The sequence below is a fragment of the Mustela nivalis genome (genome assembly GCF_964662115.1).
Source record: "Mustela nivalis genome assembly, contig: HAP1_SCAFFOLD_1744, whole genome shotgun sequence".
NCBI classification, from domain to species: domain Eukaryota; kingdom Metazoa; phylum Chordata; class Mammalia; order Carnivora; family Mustelidae; genus Mustela; species Mustela nivalis.
Window position 1 is genome coordinate 11,357 of NW_028134920.1, and position 22,915 is coordinate 34,271.

The 22,915-nt window shown below is 52.4% G+C and overlaps 1 pseudogene across 1 annotated transcript; it reads left to right on the forward strand.

The window, feature by feature from the left end:
* The first annotated feature begins 5,150 nt into the window (after positions 1-5,150).
* On the forward strand, positions 5,151-6,090 carry LOC309858023 (small ribosomal subunit protein uS5 pseudogene; annotated as a pseudogene). Its single transcript has one exon. The product of its transcript is annotated as a small ribosomal subunit protein uS5 pseudogene (transcript).
* The last annotated feature ends 16,825 nt before the right edge of the window (positions 6,091-22,915 follow it).

The window sequence follows — 22,915 nt, forward strand, 5'->3', positions numbered from 1 at the left end:
TAGTATTTATAATAATCAATAAAGTCAATTAATCATGATTAAAAATCAAACATAAAAATTTCTACTTTTTGCTTTTGCCCCCTCCATTTAGAACTTATTTATAGCCTGATAATTCAAAGGTCCCTATGTTTATGAAAATCTGGACAGAAATAGCTCTAAGATCCCATTCAGAACTTGATATTAATCTAAGTCTTTTGGCTCCATTTATCCTGAGAGCAAAGAGTAGGACAAAGGATTTGAGTACTGTTAGTTTATCTGGGAGATTATCCAAGGTAGAAAAGAATGGGAAAGTGATACAGTGAAGAAGCAACTTTGTCAAAGAGGTACATTGTTGATATAATTGTTGTGGATAGAAAATGAAGGCTTGCTTTTACTGAAAGGTCCTGAGAAACTTCTTTAAGTTGTCCTCATGAAGACCTGAAAACTGACAATTTTACCTATGGTTCTTATTTCCACTTCACTGAGAGCTGTCCTCAGAGGACATTAACTCTCCTACACTTTCAGGTTGTGTTGGAGACATTCTAAAATGAGAGAGAGAACATGAGATGCTATCAGTGTTAAGTAACTGCAATTTCCCATGGAACTATCCACCACAGGTTTGGCTATAATCAGGTGTTGGGCCTTGATATCAGAGGGATTTGAGGCAGTATCATTTTAGGTTAATCATTATATCTGAAATTTCCAAAAACTACAACTGATGAAACTTTGATTATAAACCTATAAATATAACAATAAATATACAGTATTCAAATTATTTTCATAGAAATACACAAACAAAGCATCAACTGATTAATATTTAAATGTTACAAAATACTGAACTGAAAGAATTTGGTCATATAACAACGTGTAAGAAGTAGAGCTTAGGTTTAGGTTAGAAGTCAGGATGCATTTGGGACTCAGTTAAGAAATTGAATGGAGGGACGCCTGGGTGGCTCAGTGGGTTAAGCCGCTGCCTTCGGCTCAGGTCATGATCCCAGGGTCCTGGGACCGAGCCCCAAATCAGGCTCTCTGCACAGCAGGGAGACTGCTTCCTCCTCTCTCTCTGCCTGCCTCTCTGCCTGCTTGTCATCTCTCTCTGTCAAATAAATAAATAAAATAAAAAAAAAAGAAACTGAATGGATGTCTGACTATCTTATAGGTTTGCTAAAAATCAGTGACTTTGTGTTCATGTGTGGCTATGCGGGATTTTTTAACTTTCTCTAAGAAGTTATTAGATTAATTATATAATGGCAGTAAAGGATGGGGAAAAGCAAAGTACAAACCCCATAAAGACAAAGACACTGAGTATGAGAAAAGAGTAACAGATAAGAAGAATCAATGCATTTGAGGAAAATGGGAATTGAAATACACAATGATTGTTGATTTTTTTAGATGCAGAAATCAAAACTAGCTTGCAAGAAGGAAATAACAGAAGACATGTTGTGAAAAGGCAGTAACGTGGAATAAAGGAGTAGGGAGAGCATATCAGTTAATTTGGATAGGAAGGAGTTAGGAGATAATTGCTTGATAAATTTTATATGGCCCACTTAAATGCACAGATTTCTCTTCTTTAAGTTATATGGAGAACAGGGTGTCCTTTCTCTTCCCTTTCAGAGCACCCGAGGTGTACTCTTTCAGACTGAAAACCTAAAAAGCTCAGGACTCAGTTGCTTAAGCACAGCTGAGAGGACATATTTCAATTAAGATTTACAGTTTGCTGTAGGTAGTAGACTGTCAAAAGTGGTTTAACCATATTTTTCATTTAACAAGAAGACTACAGAGAGTGTTTTCTGGTGTTGGTTCAGAGTCTTAAGAAAGTCAAGTGAACTATCTTAGAGGTTTTCATGGCTTTTTATTCACAGTTGCAAAAATTGCCGTTGGAGTTCTCACTATTAAGCCCACATTTCTGGCAGAAAGATAGAGGTAAAAGAGAATGATATCTTGTACGACTGATACTTTGTCATATGGTTACAATGTAACTAGAAAAGAGACAATAAAATATTTGATGTTGTTTTAAGTTTCCTTGTTGTCAATCCCTCAGTGCTTTCTGATACTAAAGGAAAAAGTAGATGGATATTGACCTGGCAACTATCAACACCTGTCAGTCTCTCTTGGATAACCAATATCTCTATAATCTCTTCTTCCCAGTAAAAAAAAAAATAAAATATATTCATAAACCACACTGTGCCATCTCAAGTTACTGCACCAAGATAAAATTACAATGATTTTCAGTTGTTCCAAATGGACAGAATACCCTTCCTTATGATATCATGTCTTATAAGATAGATAATTGGCATGCTACCAATATACCCAGATGAGACTGTGGAAGAGACAGGAAAAAAATAATAATATTTATTTATTCCTTGGGTTGACCCTGTTTACACAGATGCATTACTATTAGAAAAGGTTGGTTTGGGACATTGGAATGAATTTACTTAATGGGTCTGTATGTAATTGGGTTGGAGGAAATTTTTAATTTCTACAAAAATTATTAGAATTCTATCTCATTCCCTTTTGATTATTTTCACATGTTAACAAAGCCAACGTTTTTGTCTAGCAGACAAGATCTTAAATCCTAACAAAACTCAATTTTTTCCTTTTTTTTTTTTTAAGTTTGAGAGCCTCATGTTCTCTCATGCTGCTTTAAATACAACTCAAAAAAACAAAAGGAGCTAAATGGGGCAGTAAGACCAGACTTTTTATTTTAATTTATTTATCTTATTTTTAATTAAAAAATTAAAGATTGTATTTATTTATTTGAGAGAGAGAGAGCATGAGTGGGGCAGGGGGATGTAGCTGCAGAGAGAGACTGAGAAGTATACTCCCTAATGAGCAGGAAGCCCGATATGGGGCTCGATCCCAGGATCCTGACTGAGATCATGACCAGAGACAAAGGCAGATACATGTGCAAAATCCCTTTTTTTCTGGGAAACAATACTTTACAAGAGATGTTTGAAAAAGTACTGGGGAATCAACTTTAATCGGAGATACAAAAATTTAATTGACTTTTGTAAAGCTACAGGGATCCAAATGATGGGAATCCCAGGCCGTTTAGGTTGTGGACCACAGAGTATTCTTCTCTGTAATATTTTATTTTCTTCCATGTCTACTAACTCCAGTCCAAGTTCACTGATCTCTTTTTAGATAGTGCAAAACATGGCAAAGAATACCAAACAAGTGCCCAATATTCTACATTTATTACATCATTTCTAACATATAGAAGTGTGTTATCAAGGCTGGTTCTGTGAACGAACCTAGTTATGCTAAAGTGTGTTTTGTTCTCCAAAAATTAAATTCATGATTATCACACAATTATAAAATACTTGTGTCAAGAATTCTTATTCAAAAATTAATAAGAGAAGCAGATATTAAAACTAGTTCACATGGTTATTTGGGATATAAGCAGAGTTGTGCAGCAGAAGTGCTCTGGGCCCATAATTTGGGTTATAGAATTTATGTTTTCTAATGAAAAATCACTAACTTGCATTATTGTTAACAAGAATCCTGTGCATTACCATCAGTTTTCTCCATTATAACCTCTTGCTCTACAGTTTGTAAATAACTTTGTCAATAGCAAGCTAATAAACGGGGTGACTCCAATGGATTGAGATAATCTCCAGAGTTTCTGCTACATAATGAACAGGACTCCATTGAAAGGACACCTAAGAGTTTATTTTGCCCAAAAATTTGATCACTTTTTTCACTGTCCTTACCTATTTTCCAAACCTAGTTCTTTTCAGTCTACAGACAACCCTGTATCTGACTGACTTGTTAATTCTGGGAATGTCTTGCAGATTAATTTGCTTGCCCGAGGTGGTTCCTCTAATTGATGTCTAAGAACCCTAATTAGTTAAGAAAACTTTTTTTTTAACATTTTCATTGCTACTTATTATTATTATTATTATTATTATTGCTAATATCTCTATTATAAATAATTCACAAGGGCATCTTTCTGACAAAAGACAAAGAGCTGGCTACTAGTAGAAAAAGTACATTTGACTCTGTCAGTGAAAGTGGTAAAGGGATTTGAGAAAATAAGGCAAAGCAGTGGAATTATGTGTTAAAATTTTAAATATTATAGACACATTTACTTAATTTCTAATACTGCTTATAATTAAAAAAGATGTTTTCCATGAACCACGCATTACAACAAATATATTGTTTATACAGATTAAATTTTCATCAAAAGGGACGCCTGGGTGGCTCAGTTGGTTAAGCAGCTGCCTTTGGCTCAGGTCATGATCCCAGCATCCTGGGATCGAGTCCCGCATCTGGCTCCTTGCTCGGCCGGAGCCTGCTTCTCCCTCTGCCTCTGCCTGCCATTCTGTCTGCCTGTGCTTGCTCTCTCGCCCACTCTCTCTGATAAAGAAATAAAATCTTAAAATAAATAAATAAATTTTCATCAAAAAATTATAAGTGTATTTTTTTGTAGGATCATGATAAGCATTTTGCAGATGAGAAAAGTGAAATTTAGAAAAGTATGTCTCTTCAAATCCCTCATACAATATCTGGCCTAGATAGAAGGATATACTATCACAATTGAGGAAGATAATTGAGATTACTTAAAATGATAAACTTTACTGTATAGGGTTTTTTACAAGTTTGCCACAGATTCACATTTTTTAAAATATATATCTATTTGTGTAAAGAGAATGCACTGAGAAGTAAAAAGATAGTGATATATCAGTGCTACCAACTAATGGCTATAATATCATCACCTTATTTATGAACAATGAAACAGTGTGTAATATTTAAATAAATTTAAATAAATTCCTATTTATTTTATATATTTATAAATTTAAATGAATTCCTATTTATTTATTATTAAAGAAATTCCTCTAACAAACAGTATGTTTTGAAGGTTGCTAGCAGGAAAGTGTTGTACGACATGGAAGTAATCAGAAAATGTGATCTAAAATTCTGCTTTCAAGGGCGCCTGGGTGGCTCAGTGGGTTAAAATTCTGCTTTCAAGAAGCTATAACAGTAAGTACTGAGCATTAGCTATTATATGCTATGGATGAATAACTGAAATCTACATTTGAAACTATTGGTACACTATATGTTACCTAATTGAATTTTAAAAAGTTAATAAAAAAACCACTATTTTATAAAACAATATTCCCAACAGGCTCTTTTGCTTTAAAATACTCACTTTGTTTCCTCTCCGAGAGAACACCAAATGGCGGATGACGCCGGTGCTGCGGGAGGGCCCGGAGGGCCCGGGGGCCCTGGAATGGGAGGCCGCGGCGGTTTCCGCGGTGGCTTCGGCAGCGGCATCCAGGGCCAGGGCCGGGGCCGGGGCCGTGGTCGGGGCGGGGGCCGAGGCCGCGGAGCTCGCGGGGGCAAGGCCGCGGACAAGGAGTGGATCCCCGTCACCAAGCTGGGCCGCCTGGTCAAAGACATGAAGATCAAGTCCCTGGAGGAGATCTATCTCTTCTCCCTGCCCATCAAGGAGTCTGAGATCATCGACTTCTTCCTGGGAGCCTCCCTCAAGGACGAGGTTTTGAAGATCATGCCTGTGCAGAAGCAGACGCGCACGGGCCAGCGGACCAGGTTCAAGGCATTTGTCGCCATCGGAGATTACAATGGACACGTCGGTTTGGGTGTCAAGTGTTCCAAGGAGGTAGCCACTGCCATCCGCGGAGCCATCATTCTGGCGAAGCTTTCCATTGTCCCTGTGTGGCGAGGCTACTGGGGAAACAAGATCGGCAAGCCCCACACTGTCCCGTGCAAGGTGACTGGCCGCTGTGGCTCTGTGCTGGTGCGTCTCATCCCCGCCCCCAGAGGCACTGGCATTGTCTCGGCCCCTGTGCCCAAGAAACTGCTGATGATGGCTGGTATTGACGACTGCTACACCTCGGCCAGGGGCTGCACTGCCACCCTAGGGAACTTTGCCAAGGCTACTTTCGATGCCATCTCCAAGACCTACAGCTATCTCACCCCTGATCTCTGGAAGGAGACTGTGTTCACCAAGTCTCCCTATCAGGAGTTCACGGACCATCTTGTGAAGACCCACACCAGAGTCTCTGTTCAGAGGACCCAGGCTCCAGCTGTGGCTACTACATAGTTTTATACAAGAAAAATAAACTGAACTAAAGCTTGAAAAAAAAATACTCACTTTGTAATGAGAGTCATTACTTTTGTCTAGCCAAATCTTATAGCACTGTTTATCCCTTCCCTGCTTTATCCCTTCCCAGTATCAATAAAGGCTCACTTGGGTTACCTTGGGAAGCCATGAGAAAGCTTGTAATAGATCTGGCTGGTTTTCACCAGCAATTTGACCACCATGTGCACAGGGAAGTGATAAAGGCGTGCTGTGCCTTCCCCAAAATTGCTCCTGGGGAGCGCAGTGACAGACGTGTGCAACCATGCTTCTCTCTCAGGCAGAAAGGATGCTAGGGCAAAGAGGATTTCGCTCCATGCGGGTATCTTCCAACATGCTGCGGAGACTCGCTTAGGCAAGCAGCAGCAGCATCCCCAAAGCCAACTCTGATTTCCCAACGAATGCTGTGCTTTCCAAGGGGAGATGCCCAGGCAAAGGGGCTTTGGCTGTATGCGGGTTTCTCCCACCGCGAGACTGGGCTCAGGCACGCAGCAGCAGCCCCCAAAACATTTCTCGGGGAATGCTGTCCTTTCGCAGAGGCTTTGGTTTGGAGCAAACAGCCCTTCGCCACTGCTTCCTCAGCAAGGCTTCTGTCGCGTCAGGGAAGAAGAGCTGCGGGAGAGCTGGTGCCTCTTGGGCCTTGCTTTCCCTGGCTCCATGTTCGCGTCCTGGGTTCACCCTGCCAGGCCGAACTACGCAGACAGAGTCACAACCGTGCAGTAGCGCGCTTAGCCTAGGATGGCACTCCATGCACACTACCATCTCCCGGTGTAGGCATCGCTTGGCCTTTTACTCTGGCGCTCAGGCCGACTCACGGACTAGGCCTGTGCTTTCCCCACAGGAAAGGAGAGGTGACAGGATCCCTGCACACCGCCCGTGCACTGAATAGGGAGCTTTGGGGGACTGTCACCACTCCTTCCCCTTAAAACCCGGGCCTCCTCCAAGCTCCTACATCCCGGAGGAAGACGGCATCTGATGGCCAGGTCTTTCTGGGAGTTGTTTCTCGAGTTTAGGGTAGGCGCCTGGTGGCAAGCCCATGGCTCCACCACGGTCAGGTGGCCAAGGAGTTGCTGTCTCCTTGGGCCCAAAGGCTCAGGACAGGCATGCTTTCTGCCCAGACTTCTTCCTCAGAGTGGAGCCCTTTCCCCTGCCCTAATCTTCCCCTCGTGTCTCCTTAGCAGCCCGGCTTCCTTCGCTCTGCAGTGACAGATGTGTCCCTTTCCTTAAGGCTCTTTCCACAGGCACCACCGCGCTTCTCTCTCAGGCAGAGCGGAAGCCCAGGCAAAGAGGATTTCGCTCCATACGGGTTTATTCCACCGTGCAGTGGAGACTAGCTCCGGCAAGCAGCAGGCACCATCCCACAGACCCGACTCTGATTTCCCAGAGAATGCTGTGCTTTCCCAGAGGGGATGCCCCGGCTAAGAAGCTTTCGCTCTAGGCGGGTTTCTCCCATCGTGCTGCGAATACTAGGCTAAGGCAAGCAACAAAAGCAGCCCACAGAACCGGCTCTGATTTCCCAGCGACTGCTATGCTTTCGCAGAGCTTTTCAGCTTGGCGCAAACCGCACTTCGCTGCTGCTTCCTCAGCAAGGCTTTGGTCGTTAGATCTGTCGCGGCAGGAAAGAGGAGCTGCGGGAGAGCTGGTGCCTCTTGGGCCTTGTTTTCCCGGGCTCCAAGTTCGCGCCCAGGGTTCACCTTGCTAAGCCAATCTAAGCAGACACAGTCACAACCCTGCAGCAGCGTGCGTGGCCTAGCATGACACTCTATGCCTATTACCATCTCCTGGCTTAGTTAAGGCTTTGCCTTTTGCTCTGGCGCTCGGGCAGACTCGGGGTCAAGGCCAGTGCCTTCACCACAGGAGAGAAGAGGCGACAGGATCCCTGCACAGGGCCCGAGCACTGGGATGGGGAACGGTGGGGACTGTCTCCACTCTTTCCCCGACACACCCCCGGCCACCCACAATGCTACCATATCTTGGTGGAAGACGGCATCTGACTGCACGTTTCTCCATGGGGTTGTTTCTGCGAGTTCCGGGTATGGCACCTGGTGGCAAGCTCAAGTCTGCCCTTGGGACAGGTGGCCAAAGAGATGCTTTCCCCTTGGGACAAGAGGCACAGGACAGGCCTGCCTTCTGCCCAGACTCCTTCCTCAGAGTGGAGCACGCACCCATGCCCTTGTCTTCCCCTCATGTCTCCTTAGCAGCCAGGCTTCAATCTCTCCGCACAGGGAGGAGAGGACACTTGTCATCTCATGGCCTGCTGTTCGTGCCTCGGCAGGCTATTCTGCTTCCCGAGCATTTCCAGACCACAAGGCCAAGGGATCCTTCTCTTCCCCGGGGGCGGCGTGCTGTGCCTTCCCCAAAATTGCTCCTGGGGAGCGCGGTGACAGACGTGAGCAACCATGCTTCTCTCTCAGGCAGAAAGGATGCTAGGGCAAAGAGGATTTCGCTCCATGAAAGTATCTTCCAACATGCTGCGGAGACTCGCTTAGGCAAGGAGCAGCAGCATCCCCAAAGCCAACTCTGATTTCCCAACGAATGCTGTGCTTTCCAAGGGGAGATGCCCAGGCAAAGGGGCTTTCGCTGTATGCGGGTTTCTCCCACCGCGAGACTGGGCTCAGGCACGCAGCAGCAGCCCCCAAAACATTTCTCGGGGAATGCTGTCCTTTCGCAGAGGCTTTGGTTTGGAGCAAACAGCCCTTCGCCACTGCTTCCTCAGCAAGGCTTCTGTCGCGTCAGGGAAGAAGAGCTGCGGGAGAGCTGGTGCCTCTTGGGCCTTGCTTTCCCTGGCTCCATGTTCGCGTCCTGGGTTCACCCTGCCAGGCGGAACTACGCAGACAGAGTCACAACCGTGCAGTAGCGCGCTTAGCCTAGGATGGCACACCATGCACACTACCATCTCCCGGTGTAGGCATCGCTTGGCCTTTTACTCTGGCGCTCAGGCCGACTCGCGGACTAGGCCTGTGCTTTCCCCACAGGAAAGGAGAGGTGACAGGATCCCTGCACACCGCCCGTGCACTGAATAGGGAGCTTTGCGGGACTGTCACCACTCCTTCCCCTTAAAACCCGGGCCTCCCCCAAGCTTCTACATCCCGGAGGAAGACGGCATCTGATGGCCAGGTCTTTCTGGGAGTTGTTTCTCGAGTTTAGGGTAGGCGCCTGGTGGCAAGCCCATGGCTCCACCACGGTCAGGTGGCCGAGGAGCTGCTGTCTCCTTGGGCCCAAAGGCTCAGGACAGGCATGCTTTCTGCCCAGACTCCATCCTCAGAGTGGAGCCTTTTCCCCTGCCCTAATCTTCCCCTCGTGTCTCCTTAGCAGCCCGGCTACCTTCGCTCTGCAGTGACAGATGTGTCCCTTTCCTTAAGGCTCTTTCCTCAGGCACCACCGCGCTTCTCTCTCAGGCAGAGCGGAAGCCCAGGCAAAGAGGATTTCGCTCCATGCGGGTTTATTCCACCTTGCAGTGGAGACTAGCTCCGGCAAGCAGCAGGCACCATCCCACAGACCCGACTCTGATTTCCCAGAGAATGCTGTGCTTTCCCAGAGGGGATGCCCCGGCTAAGAAGCTTTCGCTCTAGGCGGGTTTTTCCCATCGTGCTGCGAATACTAGGCTAAGGCAAGCAACAAAAGCAGCCCACAGAACCGACTCTGATTTCCCAGCGACTGCTATGCTTTGGCAGAGGTTTTCAGCTTGGCGCAAACCGCACTTCGCTGCTGCTTCCTCAGCAAGGCTTTGGTCGTTCGCTCTGTCGCGGCAGGAAAGAAGAGCCGCTGGAGAGCTGGTGCCTCTTGGGCCTTGTTTTCCCGGGCTCCAAGTTCGCGCCCAGGGTTCATTTTGCTAAGCCGATCTAAGCAGACACAATCACAACCCTACAGCAGCGTGCGTGGCCTAGCATGACACTCTATGCCTATTACCATCTCCTGGCTTAGGTAAGGCTTTGCCTTTTGCTCCGACGCTCGGGCAGACTCGGGGTCAAGGCCAGTGCCTTCACCACAGGAGAGAAGAGGCGACAGGATCCCTGCACAGGGCCGGAGCACTGGGATGGGGAACGGTGGGGACGGTCTCCACTCTTTCCCCGGCACACCCCCGGCCACCCACAATGCTACCACATCTTGGTGGAAGAGGGCATCTGACTGCACGTTTCTCCATGGGGTTGTTTCTGCGAGTTCCGGGTATGGCACCTGGTGGCAAGCCCAAGTCTGCCCTTGGGACAGGTGGCCAAGGAGATGCTTTCCCCTTGGGACCAGATGCACAGGACAGGCCTGCCTTCTGCCCAGACTCCTTCCTCAGAGTGGAGCATGAACCCATGCCCTTGTCGTCCCCTCATGTCTCCTTAGCAGCCAGGCTTCAATCTCTCCGCACAGGGAGCAGAGGACACTTGTCTTCTCATGGCCTGCTGTTCGTGCCTCGGCTGGCTATTCTGACTCCTGAGCATTTCCAGACCCCACGGCCAAGGGATCCTTCTCTTCCCCGGGGGCGGCGTGCTGTGCCTTCCCCAAAATTGCTCCTGGGGAGCGCGGTGACAGACGTGTGCATCCATGCTTCTCCCTCAGGCAGAAAGGATGCTAGGACAAAGAGGATTTCGCTCCATGCGGGTATCTTCCAACATGCTGCGGAGACTCGCTTAGGCAAGCAGTAGCAGCCTCCCCAAACCCAACTCAGATTTCCTGTCGCCTCTTCTCCCTTCTGGTGAATGCATTGGCCTAGACCACGAGTCTGCCGAGCGCCAGAGCAAAATGCAAAGCCTTACTTACGCCAGGAGATGGTAATAGGCATAGAGTGTCATGGTAGGCCACGCACGCTGCTGCAGGGTTGTGACTGTGTCTGCTTAGTTCGGCTTAGCAAGGTGAACCCCGGGCGCGAACTTGGAGCCCGGGAAAACAAGGCCCAAAAGACACCAGCTCTCCCGCGGCTCTTCTTTCCTGCCGCGACAGAGCGAACGATCAAAGCCTTGCTGAGGAAGCAGCAGCGAAGTGCGGTTTGCGCCCCGCTGAAAACCTCTGCAAAAGCATAGCAGTCGCTGGGAAATCAGAGTCGGTTCTGTGGGCTGCTTTTGTTGCTTGCCTTAGCCTAGTATTCGCAGCACGATGGGAGAAACCCGCATAGAGCGAAAGCTTCTTAGCCGGGGCATCCCCTCTGGGAAAGCACAGCATTCTCTGGGAAATCAGAGTCGGGTCTGTGGGATGGTGCCTGCTGCTTGCCGGAGCTAGTCTCCACTGCACGGTGGAATAAACCCGCATGGAGCGAAATCCTCTTTGCCTGGGCTTCCGCTCTGCCTGAGAGAGAAGCGCGGTGGTGCCTGTGGAAAGTGCCTTAAGGAAAGGGACACATCTGTCACTGCAGAGCGAAGGTAGCCGGGCTGCTAAGGAGACACGAGGGGAAGATTAGGGCAGGGGAAAAGGCTCCACTCTGAGGATGGAGTCTGGGCAGAAAGCATGCCTGTCCTGAGCCTTTGGGCCCAAGGAGACAGCAGCTCCTTGGCCACCTGACCGTGGTGGAGCCATGGGCTTGCCACCAGGCGCCTACCCTAAACTCGAGAAATAACTCCCAGAAAGACCTGGCCATCAGATGCCGTCTTCCTCCGGGATGTAGGAGCCTGGAGGAGGCCCGGGTTGTAAGGGGAAGGAGTGGTGACAGTCCCCCAAAGCTCCCTATTCAGTGCACGGGCGGTGTGCAGGGATCCTGTCACCTCTCCTTTCCTGTGGGGAAAGCACTGGCCTAGTCCGCGAGTCGGCCTGAGCGCCAGAGTAAAAGGCCAAGCGATGCCTACACCGGGAGATGGTAGTGTGCATGGAGTGCCATCCTAGGCTAAGCGTGCTACTGCACGGTTGTGACTGTTTCTGCTTAGTTCGGCCTGGCAGTGTGAACCCAGGACGCGAACATGGAGCCAGGGAAAGCAAGGCCCAAGAGGCACCAGCTCTCCCGCAGCTCTTCTTCCCTGACGCGACAGAAGCCTTGCTGAGGAAGCAGTGGCGAAGGGCTGTTTGCTCCAAACCAAAGCCTCTGCGAAAGGACAGCATTCCCCGAGAAATGTTTTGGGGGCTGCTGCTGCGTGCCTGAGCCCAGTCTCGCGGTGGGAGAAACCCGCATACAGCGAAAGCCCCTTTGCCTGGGCATCTCCCCTTGGAAAGCACAGTATTCGTTGGGAAATCAGAGTTGGCTTTGGGGATGCTGCTGCTGCTTGCCTAAGCGAGTCTCCGCAGCATGTTGGAAGATACCCGTATGGAGCGAAATCCTCTTTGCCCTAGCATCCTTTCTGCCTGAGAGAGAAGCATGGTTGCTCACGGCTGTCACCGCGCTCCCCAGGAGCGATTTTGGGGAAGGCACAGCACGCCGCCCCCGGGGAAGAGAAGGTTCCCTTGGCTTTGGGGTCTGGAAACGCTCGGGAAGCAGAATAGCCTGCCGAGGCACGAACAGCAGGCCATGAGAAGACAAGTGTCCTCTGCTCCCTGTGCGGAGAGATTGAAGCCTGGCTGCTAAGGAGACATGAGGGGACGACAAGGGCATGGGTGCATGCTCCACTCTGTGGAAGGAGTCTGGGCAGAAGGCAGGTCTGTCCTGTGCCTCTGGTCCCAAGGGGAAAGCATCTCCTTGGCCACCTGTCCCAAGGGCAGACTTGCGCTTGCCACCAGGTGCCATACCCGGAACTCGCAGAAACAACCCCATGGAGAAACGTGCAGTCAGATGCCCTCTTCCACCAGGATATGGCAGCATTGTGGGTGGCCGGGGGTGTGCCGGGGAAAGAGTGAGACCGTCCCCACCGTTCCCCATCCCAGTGCTCGGGCCCTGTGCAGGGATCCTGTCGCCTCTTCTCTCCTGTGGTGAAGGCACTGGCCTTGACCCCGAGTCTGCCCGAGCGCTGGAGCAAAAGGCAAAGCCTTACCTACGCCAGGAGATGGTAATAGGCATAGAGTGTCATGCTAGGCCACGCACGCTGCTGCAGGGTTGTGGCTGTATCTGCTTAGTTCGGCTTAGCAAGGTGAACCCCGGGCGGGAACTTGGAGCCCGGGAAAACAGGCCCAAGAGGCACCAGCTCTCCCGCGGCTCTTCTTTCCTGCCGCGACAGAGCGAAAGACCAAAGCCTTGCTGAGGAAGCAGCAGCGAAGTGCAGTTTGCGCCCAGCTGAAAACCTCTGCGAAAGCATAGCAGTCGCTGTGAAATCAGAGTCGGTTCTGTGGGCTAGTTTTGTTGCTTGCCTTAGCCTAGTATTCGCAGCACAATGGGAGAAACCCGCATAGAGCGAAAGCTTCTTTGCCGGGGCATCCCCTCTGGGAAAGCACAGCATTCTCTGGGAAATCAGAGTCGGGTCTTGGGATGCTGCCTGCTGCTTGCCGGAGCTAGTCTCCACTGCACGGCGGAATAAACCCGCATGGAGCGAAATTCTCTTTGCCTGGGCAACCGCTCTGCCTGAGAGAAAAGCGCGGTGGTGCCTGAGGAAAGAGCCTTAAGGAAAGGGACACATCTGTCACTGCAGAGCGAAGGAAGCCGGGCTGCTAAGGAGACACGAGGGGAAGATTAGGGCAGGGGAAAGGGCTCCACTCTGAGGAAGGAGTCTGGGCAGAAAGCATGCCTGTCCTGAGCCTTTGGGCCCAAGGAGACAGCAGCTCCTTGGCCACCTGACCGTGGTGGAGCCATGGGCTTGCCACCAGGCGCCTACCCTAAACTCGAGAAACAACTCCCAGAAAGACCTGGCCATCAGATGCCGTCTTCCTCCGGGATGTAGAAGCTTGGAGGAGGCCCGGGTTTTAAGGGGAAGGAGTGGTGACAGTCCCCCAAAGCTCCCTATTCAGTGCACGGGCGGTGTGCAGGGATCCTGTCACCTCTCCTTTCCTGTGGGGAAAGCACAGGCCTAGTCCGCGAGTCGGCCTGAGCGCCAGAGTAAAAGGCCAAGCGATGCCTACACCGGGAGATGGTAGTGTGCATGGAGTGCCATCCTAGGCTAAGCGCGCTACTGCCCGGTTGTGACTGTGCCTGGCAGGGTGAACCCAGGACGCGAACATGGAGCCAGGGAAAGCAAGGCCCAAGAGGCACCAGCTCTCCTGCAGCTCTTCTTCACTGACGCGACAGAAGCCTTGCTGAGGAAGCAGTGGCGAAGGGCTGTTTGCTCCAAACCAAAGCCTCTGCGAAGGACAGCATTCCCCGAGAAATGTTTTGGGGGCTGCTGCTGCGTGCCTGAGCCCAGTCTCGCGGTGGGAGAAACCCGCATACAGCGAAAGCCCCTTGCCTGGGCATCTCCCCTTGAAAGCACAGCATTCGTTGGGAAATCAGAGTTGGCTTTGGGGATGCTGCTGCTGCTTGCCTAAGCGAGTCTCCGCAGCATGTTGGAAGATACCCGCATGGAGCGAAATCCTCTTTGCCCTAGCATCCTTTCTGCCTGAGAGAGAAGCATGGTTGCACACGTCTGTCACCGCGCTCCCCAGGAGCAATTTTGGGGAAGGCACAGCACGCCGCCCCCGGGGAAGAGAAGGATCCCTTGGCCTTGGGGTCGGGAAACGCTCGGGAACAGGATAGCCTTCCGCGTCACGAAATGCAGGCCGGTGGCCAGACATGTGTCACCCGCTCCCTGTGCGGAGAGATGGGAGCCTGGCTGCTAAGGAGACATGAGGGGACGACTAGGCAGGGGCGCGTGCTCCACTCTGTGGAAGGAGTCTGGGCAGAAGGCAGACCTGTCCTGTGCCTCTTGTCCCAAGGGGAAAGCATCTCTTTGGCCACCTGTCCCAAGGGCAGACTTGGGCTTGCCACCAGGTGCCATACCTGGAACTTGCAGAAACAACCCCATGGAGAAACGGTCAGTCAGATGCCATCTTCCACCAAGATGTGGCAGCATTGTAGGAGACAGGCGGTGCGGCGGGGAAGGAGTGGAGACAGTCCCCCACAGTTCCCCATCCCAGTTCCCGGGCCGTGTGCAGGGATCCTGTTGCCTCTTCTCTCCTGTGGTGAAGGCACTGGCCTAGACCTCGAGTCTGCCCGAGCGCCGGAGCAAAAGGCAAAGCCTTACCTAGTCCAGGAGATGGAATTAGGCATAGAGTGCCATGCTAGGCCACGCACGCTGCTGCAGGGTTGTGACTGTGTCTGCCTAGTTCGGCTTAGCAAAGTGAAACCCAGGCGCGAACATGGAGCCCGGGAAAGCAAGGCCCAAGAGGCACCAGCTCTCCCGCGGCTCTTCGTCCCTGCTGGGAAAGAGCGAACGACCAAAGCCTTGCTGAGGAAGCAGCAGCGAAGTGAGGTTCGCGCCAAGCTGAAAACCTCTGCGAAAGCATGGCCGTCGCTGGGAAATCAGAGTCGGTTCTGTGGGCTGCTTTTGTTGCTTGCCTTAGCCTAGTATTCGCAGCCCTTTTGGAAAAACCCGCATAGAGCGAAAGCCTCTTTGCCGGGGCATCCCCTCTGGGAAAGCACAGCATTCTTTGGGAAATCAGAGTCGGGTCTGTGGGATGCTGCCTGCTGCTTGCCGGAGCTAGTCTCCACAGCACGGTGGAATAAACCCGCATGGAGCGAAATCCTCTTTGCCTGGGCATCCGCTCTGCCTGAGAAAGAAGCGCCGTGGTGCCTGTGGAAAGAGCCTTAAGGAAAGGGACACATCTGTCACTGCAGAGCGAAGGAAGCCGGGCTGCTAAGGAGACACGAGGGGAAGATTAGGGCAGGGGAAAGGGCTCCACTCTGAGGAAGGAGTCTGGGCAGAAAGCATGCCTGTCCTGAGCCTTTGGGCCCAAGGAGACAGCAGCTCCTTGGCCACCTGACCGTGGTGGAGCCATGGGCTTGCCACCAGGCGCCTACCCTAAACTCGAGAAACAACTCCCAGAAAGACCTGGCCATCAGATGCCGTCTTCCTCCGGGATGTAGAAGCTTGGAGGAGGCCCGGCTTTTAAGGGGAAGGAGTGGTGACAGTCCCCCAAAGCTCCCTATTCAGTGCACGGGCGGTGTGCAGGGATCCTGTCACCTCTCCTTTCCTGTGGGGAAAGCACAGGCCTAGTCCGCGAGTCGGCCTGAGCGCCAGAGTAAAAGGCCAAGCGATGCCTACACCGGGAGATGGTAGTGTGCATGGAGTGTCATCCTAGGCAAAGCGCGCTACTGCACGGTTGTGACTCTGTCTGCGTAGTTCGGCCTGGCAGGGTGAACCCAGGACGCGAACATGGAGCCAGGGAAAGCAAGGCCCAAGAGGCACCAGCTCTCCCGTAGCTCTTCTTCCCTGACGCGACTGAAGCTTTACTGAGGAAGCAGTGGCGAAGTGCTGTTCGCTCCAAACCAAATCCTCTGCGAAAGCACAGCATTCGCTGAGAAATGTTGTCCGGGCTGCTGCTGCTTCCCTTAGCCCAGTCTCGCGGTGGGAGAAACCCGCATACAGCGAAAGCCTCTTTGCCTGGGCCTCTCCCTTAGGAAAGCACAGCATTCGTTGGTAAATCAGAGTTGGGTTTGGGGATGCTGCTGCTGCTTGCCTGAGCGAGTCTCGGCAACATGGTGGAAGATACCCGCATGGAGCGAAATCCTCTTTGCCCTAGCATCCCCTCTGCCTGAGATAGAAGCATGGTTGCACACGTCTGTCACCGTGCTCCCCAGGAGCAATTTTGGGGAAGGCACAGCACGCCGCCCCCGGGGAAGAGAAGGATCCCTTGGCCGTGGGGTCTGGAAACGCTCGGGAAGCAGAATAGCCTGCCGAGGCACGACCAGCAGGCCATGAGAAGACAAGTGTCCTCTGCTCCCTGTGCGGAGAGATTGAAGCCTGGCTGCTAAGGAGACATGAGGGGACGACAAGGGCATGGGTGCGTGCTCCACTCTGAGGAAGGAGTCTGGGCAGAAGGCAGACCTGTCCTGTGCCTCTGGTCCCAAGGGGAAAGCATCTCCTTGGCCACCTGTCCCAAGGGCAGACTTGGGCTTGCCACCAGTTGCCATACCCGGAACTCGCCGAAACAACCCCATGGAGAAACGTGCAGTCAGATGCCGTCTTCCACCAAGATATGGCAGCATTGTGGGTGGCAGGGGGTGTGCCGGGGAAAGAGTGGAGACAGTCCCCACTGTTCCCCATTGCAGTGCTCGGGCCCGGTGCAGGAATCCTGTCGCCTCCTCTCTCCTATGGTGAAGGCACTGGCCTAGACCCCGAGTCTGCCCGAGCGCCGGAGCAAAAGGCAAAGCCTTACCTACACCAGGAGATGGTAATAGGCATAGAGTGTCATGCTAGGCCACGCACGCTGCTGCAGGGTTGTGGCTGTATCTGCTTAGTTCGGCTTAGCAAGGTGAACCCCGGGTGCGAACTTGGAGCCTGGGAAAACAAGGCCCAAGAGGCACCAGCTCTCCCGTGGCTCTTCTTTCCTGCCGCGACAGAGCGAAAGACCAAAGCCTTGCTGAAGAAGCAGCAGCGAAGTGCAGTTTGCGCCCAGCTGAAAACCTCTGCGAAAGCATAGCAGTCGCTGTGAAATCAGAGTCGGTTCTGTGGGCTAGTTTTGTTGCTTGCCTTAGCCTAGTATTCGCAGCACAATGGGAGAAACCCGCATAGAGCGAAAGCTTCTTTGCCGGGGCATCCCCTCTGGGAAAGCACAGCATTCTCTGGGAAATCAGAGTCGGGTCTTGGGATGCTGCCTGCTGCTTGCCGGAGCTAGTCTCCACTGCACGGCGGAATAAACCCGCATGGAGCGAAATTCTCTTTGCCTGGGCAACCGCTCTGCCTGAGAGAAAAGCGCGGTGGTGCCTGAGGAAAGAGCCTTAAGGAAAGGGACACATCTGTCACTGCAGAGCGAAGGAAGCCGGGCTGCTAAGGAGACACGAGGGGAAGATTAGGGCAGGGGAAAGGGCTCCACTCTGAGGAAGGAGTCTGGGCAGAAAGCATGCCTGTCCTGAGCCTTTGGGCCCAAGGAGACAGCAGCTCCTTGGCCACCTGACCGTGGTGGAGCCATGGGCTTGCCACCAGGCGCCTACCCTAAACTCGAGAAACAACTCCCAGAAAGACCTGGCCATCAGATGCCGTCTTCCTCCGGGATGTAGAAGCTTGGAGGAGGCCCGGGTTTTAAGGGGAAGGAGTGGTGACAGTCCCCCAAAGCTCCCTATTCAGTGCACGGGCGGTGTGCAGGGATCCTGTCACCTCTCCTTTCCTGTGGGGAAAGCACAGGCCTAGTCCGCGAGTCGGCCTGAGCGCCAGAGTAAAAGGCCAAGCGATGCCTACACCGGGAGATGGTAGTGTGCATGGAGTGCCATCCTAGGCTAAGCGCGCTACTGCCCGGTTGTGACTGTGCCTGGCTGGGTGAACCCAGGACGCGAACATGGAGCCAGGGAAAGCAAGGCCCAAGAGGCACCAGCTCTCCTGCAGCTCTTCTTCCCTGACGCGACAGAAGCCTTGCTGAGGAAGCAGTGGCGAAGTGCTGTTTGCTCGAAACCAAAGCCTCTGCGAAGGACAGCATTCCCCGAGAAATGTTTTGGGGGCTGCTGCTGCGTGCCTGAGCCCAGTCTCGCGGTGGGAGAAACCCGCATACAGCGAAAGCCCCTTGCCTGGGCATCTCCCCTTGGAAAGCACAGCATTCGTTGGGAAATCAGAGTTGGCTTTGGGGATGCTGCTGCTGCTTGCCTAAGCGAGTCTCCGCAGCATGTTGGAAGATACCCGCATGGAGCGAAATCCTCTTTGCCCTAGCATCCTTTCTGCCTGAGAGAGAAGCATGGTTGCACACGTCTGTCACCGCGCTCCCCAGGAGCAATTTTGGGGAAGGCACAGCACGCCGCCCCCGGGGAAGAGAAGGATCCCTTGGCCTTGGGGTCGGGAAACGCTCGGGAACAGGATAGCCTTCCGCGTCACGAAATGCAGGCCGGTGGCCAGACATGTGTCACCCGCTCCCTGTGCGGAGAGATGGGAGCCTGGCTGCTAAGGAGACATGAGGGGACGACTAGGCAGGGGCGCGTGCTCCATTCTGAGGAAGGAGTCTGGGCAGAAGGCAGACCTGTCCTGTGCCTCTTGTCCCAAGGGGAAAGCATCTCTTTGGCCACCTGTCCCAAGGGCAGACTTGGGCTTGCCACCAGGTGCCATACCTGGAACTTGCAGAAACAACCCCATGGAGAAACGGTCAGTCAGATGCCATCTTCCACCAAGATGTGGCAGCATTGTAGGAGACAGGCGGTGCGGCGGGGAAGGAGTGGAGACAGTCCCCCACAGTTCCCCATCCCAGTTCCCGGGCCGTGTGCAGGGATCCTGTTGCCTCTTCTCTCCTGTGGTGAAGGCACTGGCCTAGACCTCGAGTCTGCCCGAGCGCCGGAGCAAAAGGCAAAGCCTTACCTAGTCCAGGAGATGGAATTAGGCATAGAGTGCCATGCTAGGCCACGCACGCTGCTGCAGGGTTGTGACTGTGTCTGCCTAGTTCGGCTTAGCAAAGTGAAACCCAGGCGCGAACATGGAGCCCGGGAAAGCAAGGCCCAAGAGGCACCAGCTCTCCCGCGGCTCTTCGTCCCTGCTGGGAAAGAGCGAACGACCAAAGCCTTGCTGAGGAAGCAGCAGCGAAGTGAGGTTCGCGCCAAGCTGAAAACCTCTGCGAAAGCATGGCCGTCGCTGGGAAATCAGAGTCGGTTCTGTGGGCTGCTTTTGTTGCTTGCCTTAGCCTAGTATTCGCAGCCCTTTTGGAAAAACCCGCATAGAGCGAAAGCCTCTTTGCCGGGGCATCCCCTCTGGGAAAGCACAGCATTCTTTGGGAAATCAGAGTCGGGTCTGTGGGATGCTGCCTGCTGCTTGCCGGAGCTAGTCTCCACAGCACGGTGGAATAAACCCGCATGGAGTGAAATCCTCTTTGCCTGGGCATCCGCTCTGCCTGAGAAAGAAGCGCCGTGGTGCCTGTGGAAAGAGCCTTAAGGAAAGGGACACATCTGTCACTGCAGAGCGAAGGAAGCCGGGCTGCTAAGGAGACACGAGGGGAAGATTAGGGCAGGGGAAAGGGCTCCACTCTGAGGAAGGAGTCTGGGCAGAAAGCATGCCTGTCCTGAGCCTTTGGGCCCAAGGAGACAGCAGCTCCTTGGCCACCTGACCGTGGTGGAGCCATGGGCTTGCCACCAGGCGCCTACCCTAAACTCGAGAAACAACTCCCAGAAAGACCTGGCCATCAGATGCCGTCTTCCTCCGGGATGTAGAAGCTTGGAGGAGGCCCGGCTTTTAAGGGGAAGGAGTGGTGACAGTCCCCCAAAGCTCCCTATTCAGTGCACGGGCGGTGTGCAGGGATCCTGTCACCTCTCCTTTCCTGTGGGGAAAGCACAGGCCTAGTCCGCGAGTCGGCCTGAGCGCCAGAGTAAAAGGCCAAGCGATGCCTACACCGGGAGATGGTAGTGTGCATGGAGTGTCATCCTAGGCAAAGCGCGCTACTGCACGGTTGTGACTCTGTCTGCGTAGTTCGGCCTGGCAGGGTGAACCCAGGACGCGAACATGGAGCCAGGGAAAGCAAGGCCCAAGAGGCACCAGCTCTCCCGCAGCTCTTCTTCCCTGACGCGACTGAAGCTTTACTGAGGAAGCAGTGGCGAAGTGCTGTTCGCTCCAAACCAAATCCTCTGCGAAAGCACAGCATTCGCTGAGAAATGTTGTCCGGGCTGCTGCTGCTTCCCTTAGCCCAGTCTCGCGGTGGGAGAAACCCGCATACAGCGAAAGCCTCTTTGCCTGGGCCTCTCCCTTAGGAAAGCACAGCATTCGTTGGTAAATCAGAGTTGGGTTTGGGGATGCTGCTGCTGCTTGCCTGAGCGAGTCTCGGCAACATGGTGGAAGATACCCGCATGGAGCGAAATCCTCTTTGCCCTAGCATCCCCTCTGCCTGAGATAGAAGCATGGTTGCACACGTCTGTCACCGTGCTCCCCAGGAGCAATTTTGGGGAAGGCACAGCACGCCGCCCCCGGGGAAGAGAAGGATCCCTTGGCCGTGGGGTCTGGAAACGCTCGGGAAGCAGAATAGCCTGCCGAGGCACGAACAGCAGGCCATGAGAAGACAAGTGTCCTCTGCTCCCTGTGCGGAGAGATTGAAGCCTGGCTGCTAAGGAGACATGAGGGGACGACAAGGGCATGGGTGCGTGCTCCACTCTGAGGAAGGAGTCTGGGCAGAAGGCAGGCCTGTCCTGTGCCTCTGGTCCCAAGGGGAAAGCATCTCCTTGGCCACCTGTCCCAAGGGCAGACTTGGGCTTGCCACCAGTTGCCATACCCGGAACTCGCCGAAACAACCCCATGGAGAAACGTGCAGTCAGATGCCGTCTTCCACCAAGATATGGCAGCATTGTGGGTGGCAGGGGGTGTGCCGGGGAAAGAGTGGAGACAGTCCCCACTGTTCCCCATCCCAGTGCTCGGGCCCGGTGCAGGAATCCTGTCGCCTCCTCTCTCCTATGGTGAAGGCACTGGCCTAGACCCCGAGTCTGCCCGAGCGCCGGAGCAAAAGGCAAAGCCTTACCTACGCCAGGAGATGGTAATAGGCATAGAGTGCCATGCTAGGCCACGCACGCTGCTGCAGGGTTGTGACTGTGTCTGCTTAGTTCGGCTTAGCAAGGTGAACCCCGGGCGCGAACATGGAGCCCGGGAAAGCAAGGACCAAGAGGCACCAGCTCTCCCGCGGCTCTTCTTTCCTGCCGCGACAGAGCGAACGACCACAGCCTTGCTGAGGAAGCAGCAGCGAAGTGAGGTTCGCGCCAAGCTGAAAACCTCTGCGAAAGCATGGCCGTCGCTGGGAAATCAGAGTCGGTTCTGTGGGCTGCTTTTGTTGCTTGCCTTAGCCTAGTATTCGCAGCACTTTTGGAGAAACCCGCATAGAGCGAAAGCCTCTTTGCCCGGGCATCCCCTCTGGGAAAGCACAGCATTCTTTGGGAAATCAGAGTCGGGTCTGTGGGATGCTGCCTGCTGCTTGCCGGAGCCAGTCTCCACAGCACGGTGTAATAAACCCGCATGGAGCGAAATCCTCTTTGCCTGGGCATCCCCTCTGCATGAGAGAGATGCATGGTTGCACACGTCTGTCACTGCGCTCCCCAGGAGCAAGTGTGGGGAAGGCACAGCACACTGTCCCTGGGGAAGAGAAGGAGCCATTGGCCTTGGGGTCTGGAAAATTGAACAGCCACATGCAGAAAATGAAATTGGACCATCCTAACACCATACATTATAATCGACTGGAAATGGATGAAGAAGCATAATGTGAGAAAGGAATCCATCATAGTCCTTGAGGAGAGAACAGGTAGCAACTTCTTTGACCTCAGCAGCAGCAACTTCTTCCTAGGAACATCGCGAAAGGCAAGGGAAGCAAGGGCAAGAATGAACTATTGGGATTTCATCAGATCCAAAAGCTTTTGCACTGCAAAGGAAATAGTTAACAAAGCCAAAAGATCACTGTCAGAAGTTATCTGGGAGAAGATATTTGCAAATGACATACCAGATAAAGGGCCAGTATCCAAAATCTATAAAGAGCTTATCAAACTCAACACCCTAAAAACAAATAATCCAATGAAGAAATGGGCAGAGGACATGAACAGACATTTCTGCAAAGAATACATCCAAATGGCCAACAGACACATGAAAAAATGCTCCACACCACTCGGCATCAGGGAAATACAAATCAAAACCAGAATGAGATACCACCTCACACCGTTCAGAATGGCTAAAATGAACAAGTCCGTCAATGACAGATGCTGGCGAGGATGTGGAGAAAGGGCAACCCTCCTACACTGTATGTGGGAATGCAAGCTGGTGCAACCACTCTGGAAAACAGCGTGGACGTGCCTCAAAAAGCTGAAAATAGAACTACCCTATGACCCAGTGCTTGTAGTACTGGGTATATACCCTACAGATACAAACGTGGCATTCTGAAGGGGCACATGCACCCAAATGTTTATAGCAGCAATGTCCACAATAGTTAAACTAT